Below are 18,912 nucleotides of genomic sequence, written 5' to 3'. Positions count from 1 at the left end.
TGTTTAATTTGGTAGTGGCATAACTGCCCAAGTGCCTAACTGCCAAAGCACTTAAAATAAATAGAACATTAAGACTCAATCCACCAAATAATTAGGCACACAAGTAACATGTTTGCGTGTGAGGTATCTTAAATATGATATTAAACTAAAAGGATTTTATTTACAACCTTGTATATTTACAATTCAGATGGGTTGATCTGTGAAATGTAATTGTTCTTCTTTGGAATGTTAGCTTAACATAAGTTTATTGTTTTTTTAATTATCTGTGTGAGGCTTTTACTAGGAAGAAATTATGATACACCAAGTGTTATGTTTAAAACATTGGTTACTTACTATAAATAGATTGTTTTTACAATAGTTAAACAAACAAATGGCATTTTTCAGAATGACATAGAGCCTAAGAATGGGAAAATGATATACCGAGTTTGTGACGTGTCCAGGGATCAAAAGGGCTTCCTATGGCCAGGTCAAATTCCTTATGAAGCCCCAGTTTGTAACCTTCTAAGGATTTTTGGCGTCTTGAAATTGATGGGTCACTTTTGGATGAATTGAGAACTAAAGATGAAAAAAGAATGAAAAATTTCTAATTACTGAGGTGTTAGTACTGTAACTCTTGCAATATGTGCATTGCTAATTACTTACTTTTACACAATACATGTCAGTCAAATACACATTGATAGTTTATAAATAGGTCTTCTGGTTCAGAGTTAAAATTACTGTCAGAATCTGAGTTGATTTTTTACATATGAACTGATAATACTGTTACAGTTTACATATTCATTTTATCTGTAAAATACCTTTTTTCAATAGTAAACTGTTTGCACAAGGGATGTATTACTTAAATTTATTGGTCATCTTTCGGACTAATTCATATGTTCAAGCTATTAATTTAAAAATACTTGCTAATTTCCTATCTATAAAATGAGGACAATAATTCTCTCTTACCTTGCAAAATGCTTTGGAAACTTTTAACAAAAGGTTTATAAATGTAAGGTAGCTTATTATTTTTTATTAATGTCAGCCATCCTAGTTCTCAGTCAGGATGCTGGTGAATTATCAGTTTAATGCATGCAGTCGTTATAGTACATGGATGTTCAAACCTTGCCCAACTGTGGGCGATGCTGACAGCTTTTGATAAATAAAGGCACACAGTTTTCAATAATTGGAACAAATTGAATGTGTCCTTATCATGTACTTGGAGATGCATCCTATAGAGAATATAGAAATTTGCATGAGTTGCTGCGTCTTTGGATTAAGATGGAACTTCATATACTCGGACCTGCATTTTTCAGATTTCAACTCAGTATAATCAAGATGAAGGCATCAGGAGATCAAATTGCATTGTAGAACTTTGGTGGGACATGTTCAGCTTGCAGGATTCATTGTGGCCACACGGTTGTTCAGTGGTGTGTGCTGGTGATACAGTTGTGTGTGTTAGCATGTATATTATTACACACAAAAAAATACCTTCTAGTAAAAGAACGTTGTTAAAATTGGAAAGTCCAACATCCGAAAGTTAGGAAACGCTAGATTCGTGATTGCCTGTCCAGCCTTAATTCTGCTCCCTTGTGTATCCCTGTTTCGTACTTAGTGAGGTAAAGATTCTATATTATGTAATTAAAGACTGTATCCTAATGCATTGTTTAATTTTTGAGTGCTTGACTTTGTACTCTAAACAGCATTCTTGTAAGATAGGGGTGTGTGTGTGTGTGTCTGTGTATGTAATTTCCTAGTTCTTTATCTTTTTTAAAGAAAAAAGATGAAACCAAATTCTTTGGTTGTCACGGGGTTTGACTGCTGAGTACCTCTTTGTAAATAGACTCTTAAATCAATTAGGCATTTTCATTCTGAATGCAGCAATGCCCAGATAGCTTTAAAAGTATGGCATAATTTTTTGTGCAACCTGTTAGGCTACCCGATTCACTGGTCGTCATCATCATCAAGGCAAATCCCAAAGGAATATAGCCTCCTTGCAGGTCGAACATCGCTTGGTTTGATCTCTAGCTAAATTCTTAAGACATCTGACTGGATATTCAGTCTATATCTGTCATTGGTGATCTTATAGTGCCGCTGAGTTTTTGGCCATGTAGTGTTGTTCCTTGGTAAATGTGCTCTGTAATTTATTGGTCTTTAATCCTAATATGTCCATACCAAGACAGCTGCTGAAACCAAACCAAACCAAGGCTGATAAAGGCAGTTGCTGGTTTCAGCTACGAATAAGGTCATTGTTGATCTTGTCCTTCCACTTAATATGAAGCAGCTGATGAAATGAAAACATTAAGCTGTTGTTCCTCAACACCCACATATCTCTACTCTACTATAAAGTTGGTATAATACAGCTTTGTAGCAAAGTTGATGTCAAAGCGTCTCCACAGAGGCCACAAATTGCTGGAAACCTAGCACAAATGTCCATGTATTGTGAGCATCCTCCAGCACTGTCTATGGTGTTGCCCAGATATTTGACAGTTGCCATCTGTTTGATATCCTGTCTAAAGAGGTACATACTAAACTGGTTATAATTTGGAGGTGGATGCTGCTTAATGGTAATGGCTTAGTTTGGGATTATTAACCACATTGATGCATTCTGCTTCTTGCCTAACCAGACTGGCTGTCAGCTGCCGTGATTCACTATAGTGTGTCAAGAAGGCAATTTTATCAGTGTATTCAAGATCTTAAAGTAGAATGGTGTTCAGCTCAATGCCCCCTTTAGCTGCCTCTTCAAATTTATCCATCAAGCAATCAATGCTGATATTGAATAATGATGGTGACAGGACATAGCCTTGCCAAACTCCTGTGGAAATAGGAAACCATGCCATGTATTTACCATTACCTTGAACACACATGCTTCATTCTGTGATAGTGGAGGTAGCAGAATTTTCATGACATGTCTTAGAATGGTTCAGTTCATCACCCAGGAAATGCCAGCAGTATTCTTGGAGGGGGAACTACTTTTAAAAAAAGAAAACCACAAATGGAGTTTGAGTTGTGGTTTTGTCTGGAATGACACTTAGAGCCAGACAAGTTGGGGGTATTCTACATGTAAATCTAGATTTAACTGAAATTTCATTTTAGCTTTGTGGTTCGCTGTTGGATGATATTGCAAAACACAAAGGAACTCATTCAAAAAGATTTATTAGGTTATTAAAGTGAACTGTTACTTCTGCTCTACTAACTTGAATAGAAGATCCACAAAATCCAATGTTCTTTATTTGGGATTCCACCATTGTTAACAGATAAGCATAAACAGCTTTTTTGTCACTTTTAAAAACCATAGCAAGTATATCAAGTATTTGAAGCATTAAAGAATATCAGATGTTTTAAAGCTTTCAAAATCTGCAGTTTTAGTGCTTTTCAAATAAATAGGATACAGTCAGTGACAGTGGGTCAACTGGGTTGTGCTATTACCAGGGTCAGCAGTAAAATGTTAAATTCAGATTCAGGGTCTGTATCTCACTTAGATGAATGGTGGAACTTCACGCAGTTTGTCATCTTGGCTGTAGAATCAGGGCAGCATTACATTGATTTACATTCTAAAGGTTATCTTTATAGCCAGAAGGGCTACAAGGTGTGTGTGTGAGAGCGTGAGAGAATGACTCTGGCATATTTAATATTTGGAACTTGTTTTTCCCCCCATATAAGAGGATTTCTCTTATTCCTGCTTTGACCACAGTTGATCATACGAAAGTTGATGTCAGCCTTTATTTCATTCAGTATCCTAAAACCTAAAGAGTAGAGTAATACGTGGAAAATCCAGATAGGGAGAGGATACTCCCATTCTAACTTTGGTCAGTCAGCAGGTCTTTAAGTTAATGTATAGAGCTTCCTAACAACATGCAAGTTGACTGATAGCTCATTCACAACTGAGAACCACAGACAAAAGAGTCAAATATTAAAAAAACAAAGAAATAAAAAAAAAGTTCCTGGGCATTTGGTGCTGATGAGAAAAAAGCGAACTTCAGCACTAATGGTATGTTTACCCACACAGTAAATATTCTTGTTGGCTCTCTCCTATGAGGAATCTGTCTGTCATAGATTTAAGCAATAGTGTTTTCCAGTTACCTTCATAAGTTTCCTTTTATTGCTTTAGAGCCTCTTTCCACCAAGTCCCTATGGTAGTGCATTCTCTGAAGCACGTAGTACAAATGAGTCTCTATCCATCTAGTTCATTTTCTCTTCAATGAAAAGGCGGTTGCAGTAAATTCACACAAAAGTAATTTCCTATTTTTTAAGTTCACTATATTGGCTAAACTATATTTTAGTTTTTTCAGTCCTCCAGTGTTCTTTACTCATATCTGATAACTGTTGTCTAGACAACTTCAGTTTTCTCAGTTCCCTTAATCTTCAAGGGTAATAAAAAACCAAGTATAACTCCTCAGACTGAATATCCACAAGCAATTATTTTTCTTTCTAGCTCTCATCTTGATTTTTACTAGTTTTTCCCTTGTATCAATCGTTTGCTTTAATTACTCTTTTGCATCACGAAGATGCAGTGAGATCTGTAAGAGTTTCACTATCAGTGACTTTTAATATGGTTGCCAGAAGATGAAACATTGAATTTTAAGCTATTCTCATAGGGGATTTGTAGTAATGTTTCTGAGATACTGTGTATGCATAGGAAACTAACATTTGAAGTACGTCATCAAAAACACCATATGTGATGTGTGATATCTAAACTCCCTCCAAGACGAGGAAATGTGTTATACCTGATCCAGGTGTGAATAAGAAATACAAAGACTTATAGCCTGATGACTTCCATTTTAAACACAAGAGCACCCTGGTGTAGGGTAACATATTTTTTAAAAATTGCTTATCTGGTTTATGCTAGTTAGGTAAACTATTTGGTTTTTTAAATGGTTTTGCCTAAAACTGTTTTATGGGTCAGAATTGGAGGGAGGAGAACAGCTCCCTGGTCCTCTGGTGTATAGTCCTCTTGGTAGAAACATGGTTAAATAAGATGCTAGTTTTATCGAATGAGACAGTTTGTTTATACAAATAAACTTAGTTTCAGAGCTTCCCTAACATTTCTTTCCCAGACCAGTTGGAACATTTTGCAGTGACACCCCGCTGTACACAGAGTTTTGCAAGTCTGTTCATTTCTGCCTCCCTGCCCTTGATGAGGTTCTCACTCTTGCTCCCATAGATATGCAAAATGCAGCAAGCAGCTATAATGAGGCGCACATTTTTCAGAAGTGTCCAGCCCTGTCATAATACACCTGCACCTTCCCTTGAAACTCCCAAATGCACACTTCGCTGTCATTTTACAGCTCCCGAGAGTATAGTTGATCAGTTTCTTTTTCATTTCTGAGTGTCCAGTAAGAACTGTGTCTACACAGCTTATGGCAGCAATTTCCAGAGGCAGACTCACAGGGCTTATGCTATGAGCTAAAAATAGCTGCGTAGACGTTGTGGCTCTGACGGGATCTCAGGCTTTGAAGCCTTCCCCCTAGGCTTTTGAGCTCAAGCTGGAATGTCTACCCAGCTATGTATAGCACTCTAGCATGAACCTGAGTCTGTCCACCTAGGCTCTGAGACTCACTGCTGCTCACTGTGTGCATGTACCGTTAAATGTTTCATATCTTGGGTCTCCTACAATGACAGGAGGAATTACAACCTATTAATGTCTATAATGATCTTCAGTTTTTCATATAATAAAACTGGTATTCTAACAATCCTGACGTTGTGGTCCTTTCCAGACCACCCCAAGTTAATAGTGGTGAACCTACTGCAGTGATCAACTGTACTTTGCATCACAGTGGAGACATACCCCTTTCCATTGATGAGCTCTGAGGTCTGGTGTGTGGGGAAGCAAATAATAGGCAGGAAGTCCCCTCAATGCTTCCTATACAATTTGGAAGCCCATACTGTGCAAATCTAACACTAAACCTGTGCATTACCCAGTTTTATAACCTTGGGTGGTAACACTCTTTTAATAACCGTGCATGCCTCCAAAACGGTAATCTCTACATTTGATCTGTCAATATCAAGCTGGATAGCTACTGGCTAGTAGAAATTGGGTGGTGAGCTTCCAGATGGCAGTGATAGTCAAAGGCTTTTCCAACTGAGGGGAGATCTCATGTTGGTGTTTTGACACTGTGGCTCTGGGGGTGTGCTCTCCACCAGTCTTGAGGAAAATAGTCTTTTGCATTCTGAATTCTGCTGCCACTGCTGGTCACCACAGTTCTTCAGCAGTATCCTTTCCCACCAGTCAGTGCTGGTTGGCTGAGCCCAGAAACAGCGTTCCACCGAAAGAAAATGTCATGCAGAGAGAAGTAAACTCTCAATTTCACCTTCTCTTTCTCCACCTTGAAGTATTCACCCAGCATCATGGTGGTTATGCTGGTGGCTGCTTCCTGACTTATCCAAAGGTGGCTGCTTAACATCTGGACTACCCTGTTCATATTAATGACTGCTAGGATTGCAGCACTCAGCAGTGTTTCCTTCATGCTGCCTCATAGCAGTTTGAAAATGGTGTTTGCTAAAATTAGGTGAAGTATGGTATATCATGAGAAGAAACATCTCAGTTTGTTAGTTTGACCCAGAGTCTCAGAATTCCAGTAAGTATCCCACAATGTATCATGAGAAGAATTCCAGAATACATATAGTCCAGGGGCATCTCATAGAGCATTGCTCTATCTGCCCAGAATGCTGTGTGGTTATTTTGAAAAAGCTCAGAGCTGTATAGATGCAGCGATTCACATGGGTTTTAGGTAAAAATGGCTTAAACAAAGAAGCGTAGATGCACTCTTGCAGTAGAGTTATACTGCTGTAATTATAGCAAAAAACATAGTGAAAATACCTTCCCGTATAGACCAGGCCAGGTGACAAGGCTGCAGCACATCAATTTATGTTTCTGGTGACTACATCTTAGCAAGTAAATGTTTAAAAAATACGTAATTTGTTTTTCAAAGTTTAGAATTTGCAGAATGCTGCAGAAAATATGATGAGCCTTTTAAAATTATAGGCTCTCCAAGCTGCGTATGACCACAATTGCTCCAGTTTGTGCTGTTAATGGAGTTTTTAGTGGAAGATGTTTCACTGTGAGATTTACTGTCTCAGTTTTGCAGATTGCCTCGTCACTGACTCTTGGTTGGGCTGGATGGGAAGAATGTGCATTGTGAAGTCACAAAAAGGGTGTGTAATGGTGCATAGGCAGAAGGGAGAGCAGGGTCTTCCATGCTTGCAGGCAATCAGGTTGACCACACAGCTGCCAGAATTGCAACTTGCAGAAACATGCACCCATAGCTGTGGTCAATAAAGAAAATGAACTCAGTTATAAAAGAGGCAGAACAGAGAGGGAAGGGGATGCAGAAAGGCCTGGGATAGCAGAGGAGTAATAACCCCAAGCCAGACTTCTACAAAACTGACAAGGATACAAAGGAAGACTGTAAACCCTGGAGTTTAAGGGCTGATTAATTCAATTTAGGTTAAGAATTTATGGACTAGTCTAACTGTAGGTGAATTGAAGGGGACCAGTTAGCAGAAAGCTGGGACCTCCAGAGACTTCCCCCAAGAGCAGTTGACAATATGGTACCAGAAATGGTGGTGCCTTTAGGGAAAGAGGGAGGGAGGGAGAGAGAGAGTGTGTGTGTGTGACTGACTGACTGACTGACTTGCTCTCTCTGTCTCTCTGAGCTGTGGAGGTGAATCAGTTCCTGCAATGCCTGGTCAGTTCCTGCAATGGCTGGCTGACACACAAGCACAACAGCAAGTGTTCTAACAGATGGCATCACACCAGCAACAGTTATGACAAATGGTGAAATTCATACTGGCTGCTATGTTTCAGGGTCCCACCCCTATTGGGAATGCATCCCCCACACTTTAAACTCTCACCCCATCACTTCCCAAGATGATGACCTGGAGTCATTCTTGGTAATGTTTGAAAGGATGGCCATGCATCTTAATGACTCCCAGCTCAGTGGGCAATCTGGCTTGCTGCATTCCTCATTGTGGAAGTCGACTGTTTTGAGGACTTCACTGTGCAATGGCCCAAGACAGTGAACAAGTTAAGGCTGCCATATTGAACTGGTTAGATCTGGATGAAGAAACCTACCATTATTGCTTCCGCCATGAGTGCAATCCCCACTAAAACAAGGCCACAAGCAATTGCTCAATGGCTTAAAGACTTCTACTTGCATTGGTTAAAACCAGTGTCTCAAATGGGACCCCAGATAGCAGAACTCATAGTTATGGTGCAGTTTGTACACATTTTTCCATCCTCAGGCTGAGGCTGCATTTGCAGACACCAAATGGTAAACCTAGGAGGCACCACACACCTAACACCGGACAATATGGCTGCTAAGGCTGTCCGGGGATCCTCTGTTGCATGAGTAACTGCTCTATATACATTGGAGAAGGAAACGGACTGAGTATTCTAGGGTGGTGGTGGAGCCTGTTGGGTAAAACCCAGGAGAACAAAGACAGTTGACTGGTTGGTGGGCAGGATAGGTGACAGGTAGTGCCCTGAGGTCTGTGGGTAAGACTTCCCTGAAATAACAGGCCCATACTTTAAGTGCCCCACCAGCCCTCTGTCCTATGCCTACCTGGAAACATAGTCCAATGAAGCTCAGAAAGAGGATGACCATGCTGCTAGAAGACAAGAGACAGACTCAATAGCCTGTTTCTCCTGTGAACAACAGGGACGCAGTTTTCACAACTGCCCCTACATGGAGCATAATTTTGGGCAGGTCTGGACAGGAGAATAGGCCTAGGGAAAGTCACAATTCCAGTAAAAATGGTTAAAAGACACAGGCTCTCGTAGACTTGGAGTGTGACCAGACATTTGTCTGGGAGTGGATAGTGGGAATGATAGGGAAGCTCTCAAAAGAGAAAATCTCTATTAAATGCATCCATGGAGATATTTTATGGTATCCCAGCAGGACAATAAAATTTACTGTTGATGGGAGCCAAGACTGGATGAAGTTATGCGTGTCTCCAGATCTCCCTTACCCCATGATATTAGGCCATGACTGGACATATTTCCCTGAATTCTTACAAAAGCTTCCCTTAGTTCAGGAGCCCAGAGAAGACATGTTGGAAGAAATATTAGGGGTCCTGTTCCCTTTTAAGAGCCCTGATCTGCTGACCTCCCAGATTAAAAGCAAAAAAGTCCCAGAGAGAAAATTGGGTAGATAGGAAAGAGCAGAGAGAGACCACCCCTTTCATAGGCATAATGGAAACCATCGACTCTGTAGTTGATACAGGCTATATGGAAGATGCTAGAGAAAGGCCTTTCGCAGGCCCAAACAAAATGCCCCTTATACAACTAGACTTGGAGAATCTAACAGGCTTCTTGGATGTCTCTTTCGAATAAAGAAACAACAAGATTTTGAGCTGGGCCTTCAAACAAGTAGCAATGATGGAGAGGTGGAACCTCTGAGGGCATGCAGTACTCCCATTTTGCTATTAAGATGGACTTGTTATATCACATTAACCAGGACAAGCAGACACAGGAGATATGGGTGCAATTACTAGTACCCTGGGTATATCGTCACAAGCTCCTACAGCTAGCACACACAATCCCATGTGTGGGACATCTTGGGAAGGAAAGGACACAAGTCTAAGATCCTGGCCTTATACTTTTGATTAGGGGTCCTTAAAGAAGTTGAGAATTTCTGTGCCCCGAATGCCAGGTAGTGGCCCCTAATGAGTTCTTCAGGCTCCATTAGTGCCCCGTCCCTTGGCGGAGACCTCCTTTGAATGAATAGGAATTAACTTTATCGGCCCTCTAGAGAAAACTGCTTCCAGACATCAGAATATATTTGTTTTTGTGGGTTATGCCACCTGATACCTGGAAGCCATGCTAGTCTGGTCAACTAATGCCAACATTTTTGCTAATGAGCTGCCAAGGTATATGCACAGATAGGGATTCCCAAAGAGATCCTGACAGACCAGGGAACAAATTTCACATCCTGGCTGATGATAGAGGTCAGCAAACTATTGAAAGTGAAAGCATTAAGTACATCTGTGTACCGTCCACAAGCGGATGGTCTTGTGGAGAGATTCAATCATACTCAAGAATGCTCAAGAAATTCATTAGTGAGCACCTTTGACACTGGGACCAACTACTCCCAGCTGTACTCTTCACCATCAGGGAAGTACTGAAAGCTTCATCAGGGTTTTCACCTTTTCAGTTGCTATATAGATGAGAGCCAAGTAGACAGCGTATTAGATCTAGTTGGGAAACATAGTGTTGTATAGTCCGAATTTCTAGAAGGAATTTGTATTGCAAACAGATGCATTGTCTGTAGAACTCGGGGCAGTCCTTTCCCAAGAGGTAGATGGAGAACAACACCTGACAGTGTACATTATTCAGAAATTCTTTCCTCACAAGAGGGTATGCTAGATGATAGAGAAGGAATGCTTGACTGTCAAGTAGGCAATAGAGAATCTACAGTACTGCCTCCTAGGGAATGAAGTCACATTAGCTACAGATCAATCCTCTTTGAGCTGACTGACTGTAATGAAAGAGACGAACCTGAGGATCATGAGATGATACCTATTGTTGCAATCATGTGCCTTCCAAATTCAACAGTGGGAAGGAAGTTTGCATTGGGATGCCGATTTTCTGTCAAGAGAAGTAGCCTTCTTGGCCCTGGCATAGCCAGGGAGGATGTGTCATGGGGCTTACAAACCTCATACGGAGCATAGACAGAAGGGAGAGGATAGTCTTTCTTGCTTGCAGGAAATCAGGCTGACCACACTCAGTGCAGCTGCTAGAACTGCCAGTCATGGAGGCATGCACTCAGCTGTGACCAATAAAGAAAACAAGCCCAGCTATAAAAAGGGAGCATGGAGAAGAAAGGGGAGGCAGAAAGGCTTGGGATAGCAGAGGGGCAACAGCGCCACACCAGGTTTCCTGTAAAAAACTGACAAGAAGGCAAAGGAAGACTGCAAGTTCTTGATAAATTCAATTTAGGTTAAGAATTTATGGACTGGTCTAATTGTAGGTGAATTGAAGGGGCCCAATTAGGAGAAATCTGGGACCTCTAGAGCAACTGCCCAGGAGTATCAGTTAGGTTTCAGCTCACAGAGATGTGAGAGAAAGGATGGCAATGTTTTTGTTGAATGGGGGGGGAAATAAATTAATTTTTGCCTTGTGTAACTGAGATTCCATTAAGTCAATTTTCATCAGACTTAAAAAAAACAAAAAAACTCTTAAACACATTTGGCTAAGACCAACTAAAGAAATTTAGCCCAGAAGACCATTTGTTTTGGAAAATTAAGAGCATTTGAAAATTGGGTGTCACAAGGAAACTGGTGTGCAACTTTAACTTTAGCAGTCTGGAGTGAGCAGTCCCTCAAATACAAAACTGTGGGTATATTGTACTCTATAGTGACAGCCATTTTAAATATATATTTTGATCTGAGAAAACTGTGACATTTACATCTATGATGCCCCTCCCAGGTTTGAAGCTGGTGTCACTCTGACATGTGGGACAACACCAGGGAGTTACAAAATACTCAGATTTTGGATTTGTGATGGGTAAGTCTTTCCTTCTAGGGACGTAGAGAGGGGGCCACCTTCCTGTTTTCTTATGTGTGCGACTCCAAGAACCTGCTTGGTACTGAAGAAGGAAGTTTGAAATGGTGTAAAGAGGAAGAGCAGGCTGGTGGCTGCAGCTGCACAGGGAAGAGTCTTCCAGTTTCAGTTTCTGGCCATGTACACCAGCAGCCACCTCTAATTCTCACCTGTAGCATTGTTCTCAGCAGGCATGCCTGGCTTCTCTCCTTGACGACAGCAACATGGCAGCTCTCACCAACTTCCCTCCTACATGTTTCTCTACTGTAGAAGAGGAAGGGAATCTGCAGCTGCTACTGCTGGAGAACAACAAGAGAACTTGGTCTGTGTACTGACAGCAGCACTGCAGATGCACCGGATTTCATTTCACTGTAATACTAAGTTAGCTTGCTGCTATCACTCTATCACATAACAAATGATAGTGCTTCAGGAGCCTTTTTAAGGCACTATGTTATAATAAAGCAAGTTACAGTGTTTTTGTGTGACTCAGCTTGTAATAGCGCTGCATATGCTCTCTCTCTGTTGTGACAGCAATAGTCTTTGCACCTCTTGGGTAAAACTAATAAAATTCACCAGAAAGTAATCTAAGCCCTTTAAATTTTAACTTGAGTGAGACTGGGTCCCAGAAAGGATGATAATTAATATATGCAGCTAGTCATTTCCTCCCCTTCTAGAACTATGAGCCTTATTTAGTCAGCCTTTTGGCTAAGGTTGCTTATTAAATATTTCAGTTCTAGTTTGTAAACAGTAATTCAGTCTTCCTTTCCCTCCCTGCCTCCCAAATGTACAAAATAGTATCAGGGCTCCAAGTTCATAACAGGAATGCAAGCAATATCCACACTTTCCTCATTCATTAGAGCTATCCCACCACTGCTCCTGCATAAAGAGGCTTTTTTCATGGTGCTAGTGGGAAAATTAACAGGATCATCGTCACCTTCTAATAGCATCTATCAAGGGATAAACTCCAATGTGCATGTTCTTGCAGAAGAAAGTGCTGCTGGTAAGTAGGTAACAGAAGGTACTAGCTCTCTTCTCCCACACATTTTGACGGTTCTAACTAACAAACAGTTATTGTACAGTTGATTCTAGGTGGTTTATTCCAGTTGCAGGTTACCAGAGCCACGACACTTGGCTGTTATGAAATTCCTGCTGAATGATAAGTGTAGCACCAAAATCAGAATGTTGCAAACTAGAGCTCAGCCTAATCACTGTTACAGTAAACTGCACAACAGACAACCCACCACAGAAAAGGTCCAGCTGCTTCTGAGCCCTTCAAATCAGAACAGGATGTGATTAGCTTTTGTGATTCTATAAAGAGAAACTACCACAGAGAAAACAAAGGAAGAGGTAGTCCTATCTAATTTAGTATTTGAACTTAAGGACTAGGACCTTTGGAGTGATAGTCAAGATAGAGAACTGAGCACTGGCATGATCGTTTCTCACTGGGTTACACTACTTGACAGATGGGTAATATTCTGGGTCAAACCAACTTGTATACCCAACCTGAAATTACTTAGCTTGTAATTATTCTTCTTTGAGTGTGAGGTTATCAGATACTATGATATAAGTATTATATAAGAACCTAAGATAGAAAGAAAATATCTAAAAATGTTGATGAATTCTCACTCTTAAATCTTAAACTTGATGCAAAACTTGCACAGCTCCACTAACTTTTACAGTATTCTGAGGGTAGCATGGTAGTCTGTCAATCAGACGCTTTACTGGTTGTCATTTGCCACTTCCTGCAGAGTATAAAATCTGCCCTTCAAATGGTAGTCAGTTCCTTCAACTGAGCACGGTGCCAAAAAAAAAAAAAAAGGTCAATTTGAGGTAGCCAAAAAAGATATAATCTATACCTCAGAGAGAAAGTGAAACTGAAACAAAACAAACAAACAAAAAATCCAAATAAGTGTGAAGGAAAAGAGACATTGAAAAAAGGTGAGAATAAAGTTCCAATAGCAGAACTAGGTGGAGAATATAAAGAAACAAAAGCGAACAGCACCTAACTTCATGACACCTTCTTTTTATTAGATTTCACATTCCTATGTGTTAAATTCAGCCAATAAATTTTACTCAGTTAAGTAATATTTTTCTCAAAGCTGTTAAATGTAATTCCATACAGTTTATATTTGCACAGTGTCATTCAAGCAGATTATTAAAATTTCCAGAATGAAACTAATTTTGTTAAAATTCCAGTCTCTAAATGACTTCAATTAGCCACCAGAATTTATAAAATCATATCTGAGGAAATCTGCTCCATCTGAGATAAAATCTATTCTTTCTTTCCTTAATTACAACAAAGGAGGAGTATTATTAAAGTTTATTAAAAATTTTACTAAGGATGAATTTAAAACAAAGCATAAATTGTTATTTAATATTTAGGGATAGCCAAGCAAAAAGATAATATACAGTTGATATGTCATGGGCAGTCTAGATTTCTAGGTATACAATTGGCAGCTCTTCTCCAGATGATATTGCTTCACGAACTAGGAACCTTAGCCAATATTATCAGTCATAGATATCTAAAGTCCACATGAAAACATTTTAACAAGTGGTCTTTTTCTGAGATGCTGAATGCCACTGATGTCAACTGACGAAGCAAGTGCTTAGAAACTCTGAAATTCAGGTTATGTACTTAGATTAGGGTACCTAATCTAATCCAAGTTTGGATGTTTTGAACTTTTGATTCAAGAAGAGAATCATAAAATGTTACAAATATTAAAGGCCTGTTTTCTAAATTTATCCCCTTGCATCGCCTCAGGTTGGTATTGGAAGCTTTCAGTGAAAACTCCATCAGCTCCTTATTTAGCCTCCCTTTGAATACCTCAAACAATGGGCAAATTCCACATTCTCCTTTGCAGGTTATTCCACAGAAATCCAGGGGGTACCAGAAAAGCATCTTGGATACAATAATGGAAATATGTCTATCAACTTCAATAGGTTACTGCACAAAACTAATGATAAGGGGCTTTTTTTATAACTATGAACTGTTTTTCTTTCAACATGATGTTCAAAACTGAAATCATAAATTCTGAGCAGTGACAATTAAAAAGTGTATATACATTATCTTATTTTAAGAGATGGAAGTATATATTAGGAAGGGAATTATGTACTCCTGACTCAGGTAGAATTACCATTGAAATGGCTTCTCTCGCGTATTAGTCATTCCATCCTAAAAAACCAGAAATCCATGTTAGAATTGCTGCTCACTATCCAAAATGGTTGGAAAGCTCAAGTCCTTCATGAGGTGGCTTTACTTCCATATGATAATTATGCTTCTATAGCAATTGCCTCAAGTATTTCTCAGATTCACACAATTTTTAAATAACTGCTTATTTAACTTTGGGACAGATTGTACTGTATTTTAAACCCCAATACAAAATTAAGAACATGCAACAGAATGCCAGTCTTTACACTGAAACTACATTATTAGCTAAGTGGATGGACTTTGTACAAACTACTACAAACTAGTAATCAAATATAATTTAGCAGCACTATAAAGATAACTAAATGTATCTGTATTTAGATTAGCAGATACCTGTGACAAAGTGGACCCAGAGTCCATACTTTCATTAAAAAGGAGTTAAGAAAGCTACATAAGGATGTTTTGTACATGTGGGCTGGAACATAAAAGCAGGGGAACTATTTTCCCCCTCCAGTTTGTAAGATGCTAATACTAATGCTAAGCCCTATAAGAACCTTCAAGTAAAATGCCATTTACATTCTAATAGTTGTAAAAGCTAAGAGATGAACAAGCAGCGAATATCTTGGGGAAAAAGATGTAATTGTCACTTAATAAAATAACCTGACAGGGGTTTTAAGTGCATCCTTTTTTGGGGAGAGGGGAGAATTGGGTAGGATAGATAGGTTGGTTCATTCGTTACGGCATTAGTCTAGGACCCAGTTATTCCCCCCTTTATATTTGTGTATTTGATTTTTTTTTCCTTCCTAAGTATAGTACTTTGCACTTGTCATTATTGAGTTTCATCTTGTTAATTTCAGATCAGTTCTTCAATTTGTCAAGGTCACTTTGAATTCTAATCTTGTCTTCAACTAGCAATCCCTCCTATCTTGGTGTCATCTGCAGATTTTATAAGCGTTCTGTCCACTTCATTACCCAAGTCATTTATGAAAATATTGAATGATACTAGACCCAGGACAGACCCTGTAGGACCCCACTAAATACAGCCCTCCAATGTGACAGCCAAACAATAACTACTTTTTGAATATGGTCTTTCAATCAGTTGTGCACCCACTTTATAGTAATTTAATCTAGACCACATTTCCCTGGTTTTTTATGAGACTCGTGGGAATGAGTCAAAAGCCATACTAAAATTACGGCATATCATGTCTACTGCTGTTCCCCATCTGTTAGGCCAGTAAGCTTGTCGAAGAAGGAAATTAGGTTGGCTAGGCATGTTTTGTTCTTGAAAAGTCTCTATGTTGGCTATTATTCTCTAGTTGCTAACAAATTGATTATTTAATAATTTTTTCCAGTATCTTTCCACGTATCAAAGCTAGGCTGACAGTTCTATAATTCCCTAGGTCCTCTTTATCATTTTAAAGATAGATACTATGCTTGCTCTTCTCCAGTCCTCTAGGACCTCACCTGTCCATCCCCCATGAGTTCTTGAAGATAATGGCAAATGGTTCCAGGATTGCCTCAGCTAGTTACTTAAGTAACCTGGGGTACACATCATCAGTTCCTGCCAACTTGAATGTATCTATATTAATTGTGTAGAGCACCTGATCACAATTTATCTTTTAGTAAAGACTGAAGCAAAATAAGCACTAAACACTTCAGCCTTCTTGATGTCCTCATTATTAGTTCTCCTTCCCTGCTAAATTGAGGACCTATGCTTTCTTCCTTCTTTCTCTTGATTCTAGTGTCATAGAACTACTTCTTACTGCATTTTATGTCCCACTCAGAACCTAGTTTAAAGCTCTCCTCACTAAGTAAGCAAGATGCATGTTGTGTTAAATTATTTGTGTTGTCTTGATTGGAAAAAAATTAACATATAGTTTTCATAAATTAAGAAAAGAAGAGCAATTCATCTGCATTAAGTCTTTAAAAGCAATATTGTTTTCATATTCACACACACATTTTGTGTTAAGAGCTTGAATGTTAATCATGGTAATGCAGAGATGAGATCAGAAACCCTGTACTGTTTCATTGTAGAATTATTTGGAAAGGTCTTATGGTGTATAAAAGTAGATACATACTTTAGATGCATTGGTTCCAGTTCTACTTAATAAACACAGATTTGCCCAAGAACATTGATCAGATGAAAGAAATTTCAGATACAAATAAATAACCTTTAATGTGATAGTGAGCTTCCTGGGTGTACCCAGTGTTGTGAGGCATCTCACCACCACCTGCCTTTAGCCTGAGTAAGCCTTGTCTGTGCTTGCCATAGGTCAGCTTTCCAATTCCACCAGCCACTGGCAAAACAAGCATCCCCTTCTAGGCCTATGCAAGCCCTGCTTTTACTCTACGGTTTAGCAGTTGGCACATCTCAACTCCTCCAACCGTCTCCCTGGAATGACCAACCTCTGGTCCACCTTATACTTGCAGTATTTACAGATTGGTTGCTTTCAGAGAGGCAGTATTCTCAAGCTTACCAGTTCCACCTCACATCACCACTCTGTTTAATACACAGTACTTAGATATATTTATGGTGAAATTAAGTAAAAGTTTATTTAACAAAGCATAGAGATTCAAGTAGTAGCAAGTAGGGGTATTGGAAATAAATGATTATATATAGAATAAAACCATAACACACATTCTAGAGCCTAGACTTAATTAACAAGATACTCTCATGTCTTATAGAATAATGTTCACCCAAAATCCTTGCAGACCTTTTCAGTCAGGCTGGCTATGATTCTTTTTTTCATGAGACAAGCATGCTGTCTGTGTGTCCTTTGCACTTTAAAATATACTAGAACAATCCTTTGTCTTTATTCATTAAACAGGATCACCTCCTGCTATTTGTTCCTCCCTGTGATTTTTTCCTCTTGCAGATCTCACAGTTCCGTAATTGGCAACTGGTTCTCTGTGTGCAAATAAGTATATATTGTAAGGCACAAATGACCAGAAGGGGAGATAGGTATCTGTTACCTACTGCCTGAAAGAAACATTTCTGAGGTATGTCACCTCCTGATGACCCACCTTAACTCCAAGACCTTAAGAACATAATTTTTAGTAGTAATACATAATTCATTAAACATTATCCGTACATTCATTTTCACAATCATTATGACAACCAGTTGTATTATGCAAATATACAACCCAAGGAATCCCTGTAATGTCCTAAGCCTTTGCATGCCTATGACCCCAGCCAGTTGGCACCACAGCATCCCTGGGTTACTGTGTTCTCTTCTTTTTGTTGGATGAAAGCAACTTTTTATTATGCAGAACATGATACTGACCTTCAAAGTAACTTCAGGTTTGAAAAGCCTCCCTTTTTCCTTCCCAAGTCAGTTACTGATAGGCTTTACTTGTACTATGTGATAAGATACTTTTAAGAATAATATGGAAAAGGCAGAATATATTTCCTTTTTTATTTTTAACTGATGTTGCCTAAAACACAGACCCTTCTCATACCACTGAAACGTTTATCTTGGTTAAATTCAGCCCTGGTGTAAGTGGGTACAACTCTGTTGACTGAAGTGGGAATTGTGCTTGCCTACACCAAGCATTCCATTTTCAGGGTGCAGTCAGTTTGCATTCCTCACTTTTGTCTAGAAAGTGGCTTTTGATGGTAAGGGCCAAACCTTCAAAAATTTTCTTTAGTTTGGATGTGTGTTCCACAATTTTGAAATTTATCCAAAACTTAGCAGAATCTCTTTGCTCCAGAAGATTAGCTAGAAATCTTTCAGACATTTTTCACCATAAGATTTCCAGTAATTTTTGGTTTGTCATGTATCCTTGATCACAAAATATTAGTATTCAACTTCTGGTGCTGATTGAAACATGGAAATGCAGAGATAAGCACATCTTTAAAAAGTTTTATTGACTTTAGTGGAAGCCCTCACAGAAATAATTAACCACAGTATGGCAACTTTTCGCAGGATTGGACCACTATGTTGTATAGCTATCCCTATGACATAACCTTAGTGAGACAAATTACAAAATATTATAGGTTCCTGCTGGTTTTATGACATGTTTTTCATCTTTGTGCATTACAACAAATATACATGTTATGAAGCAACTATTAAAAACCAAAACAGATTTATTTTTATCTAGGGAATATCTGACTTAATGCATTGTGAAGTTTAAAAGTCTATAAAAATATCAATCTGAATGCTTCATGAAGGAGGAGAAAAGTTTATCAACATATATAATAAAATTAAATAGGACTGTTGATTAAGTTTTAATGATACAAAATGCTTAT

General features: G+C 39.0%; 1 protein-coding gene and 1 long non-coding RNA gene across 4 annotated transcripts in view; both read left to right on the top strand.

Annotated features, from left to right (window-relative positions):
• The window catches only part of METTL15 (methyltransferase 15, mitochondrial 12S rRNA N4-cytidine), a 188,735-nt gene that overhangs the window by 6,136 nt on the left and 163,687 nt on the right, over positions 1-18,912 (top strand). The gene's annotated exons all lie outside the window — the stretch shown is intronic.
• Positions 10,836-11,848, top strand: LOC137142645 (uncharacterized). Of its 2 annotated transcripts, none has more exons than XR_010916974.1 (3): positions 10,836-11,311; positions 11,405-11,482; positions 11,710-11,848. It is a non-coding gene; the product is annotated as an uncharacterized lncRNA (long non-coding RNA). The 2 variants fall into 2 exon arrangements; XR_010916975.1 differs by having other exon boundaries at positions 10,841-10,915.

The sequence above is a fragment of the Emydura macquarii genome, unplaced genomic scaffold, assembly GCF_026122565.2.
Source record: "Emydura macquarii macquarii isolate MOO-44397 ecotype Brisbane River unplaced genomic scaffold, CSIRO-AGI_Emac_v2 contig_3240, whole genome shotgun sequence".
Classification (NCBI taxonomy): Eukaryota; Metazoa; Chordata; order Testudines; family Chelidae; genus Emydura; species Emydura macquarii.
Note: the sequence above shows the minus strand (reverse complement) of the source record. Positions and strands in the feature narration are given on the sequence as shown.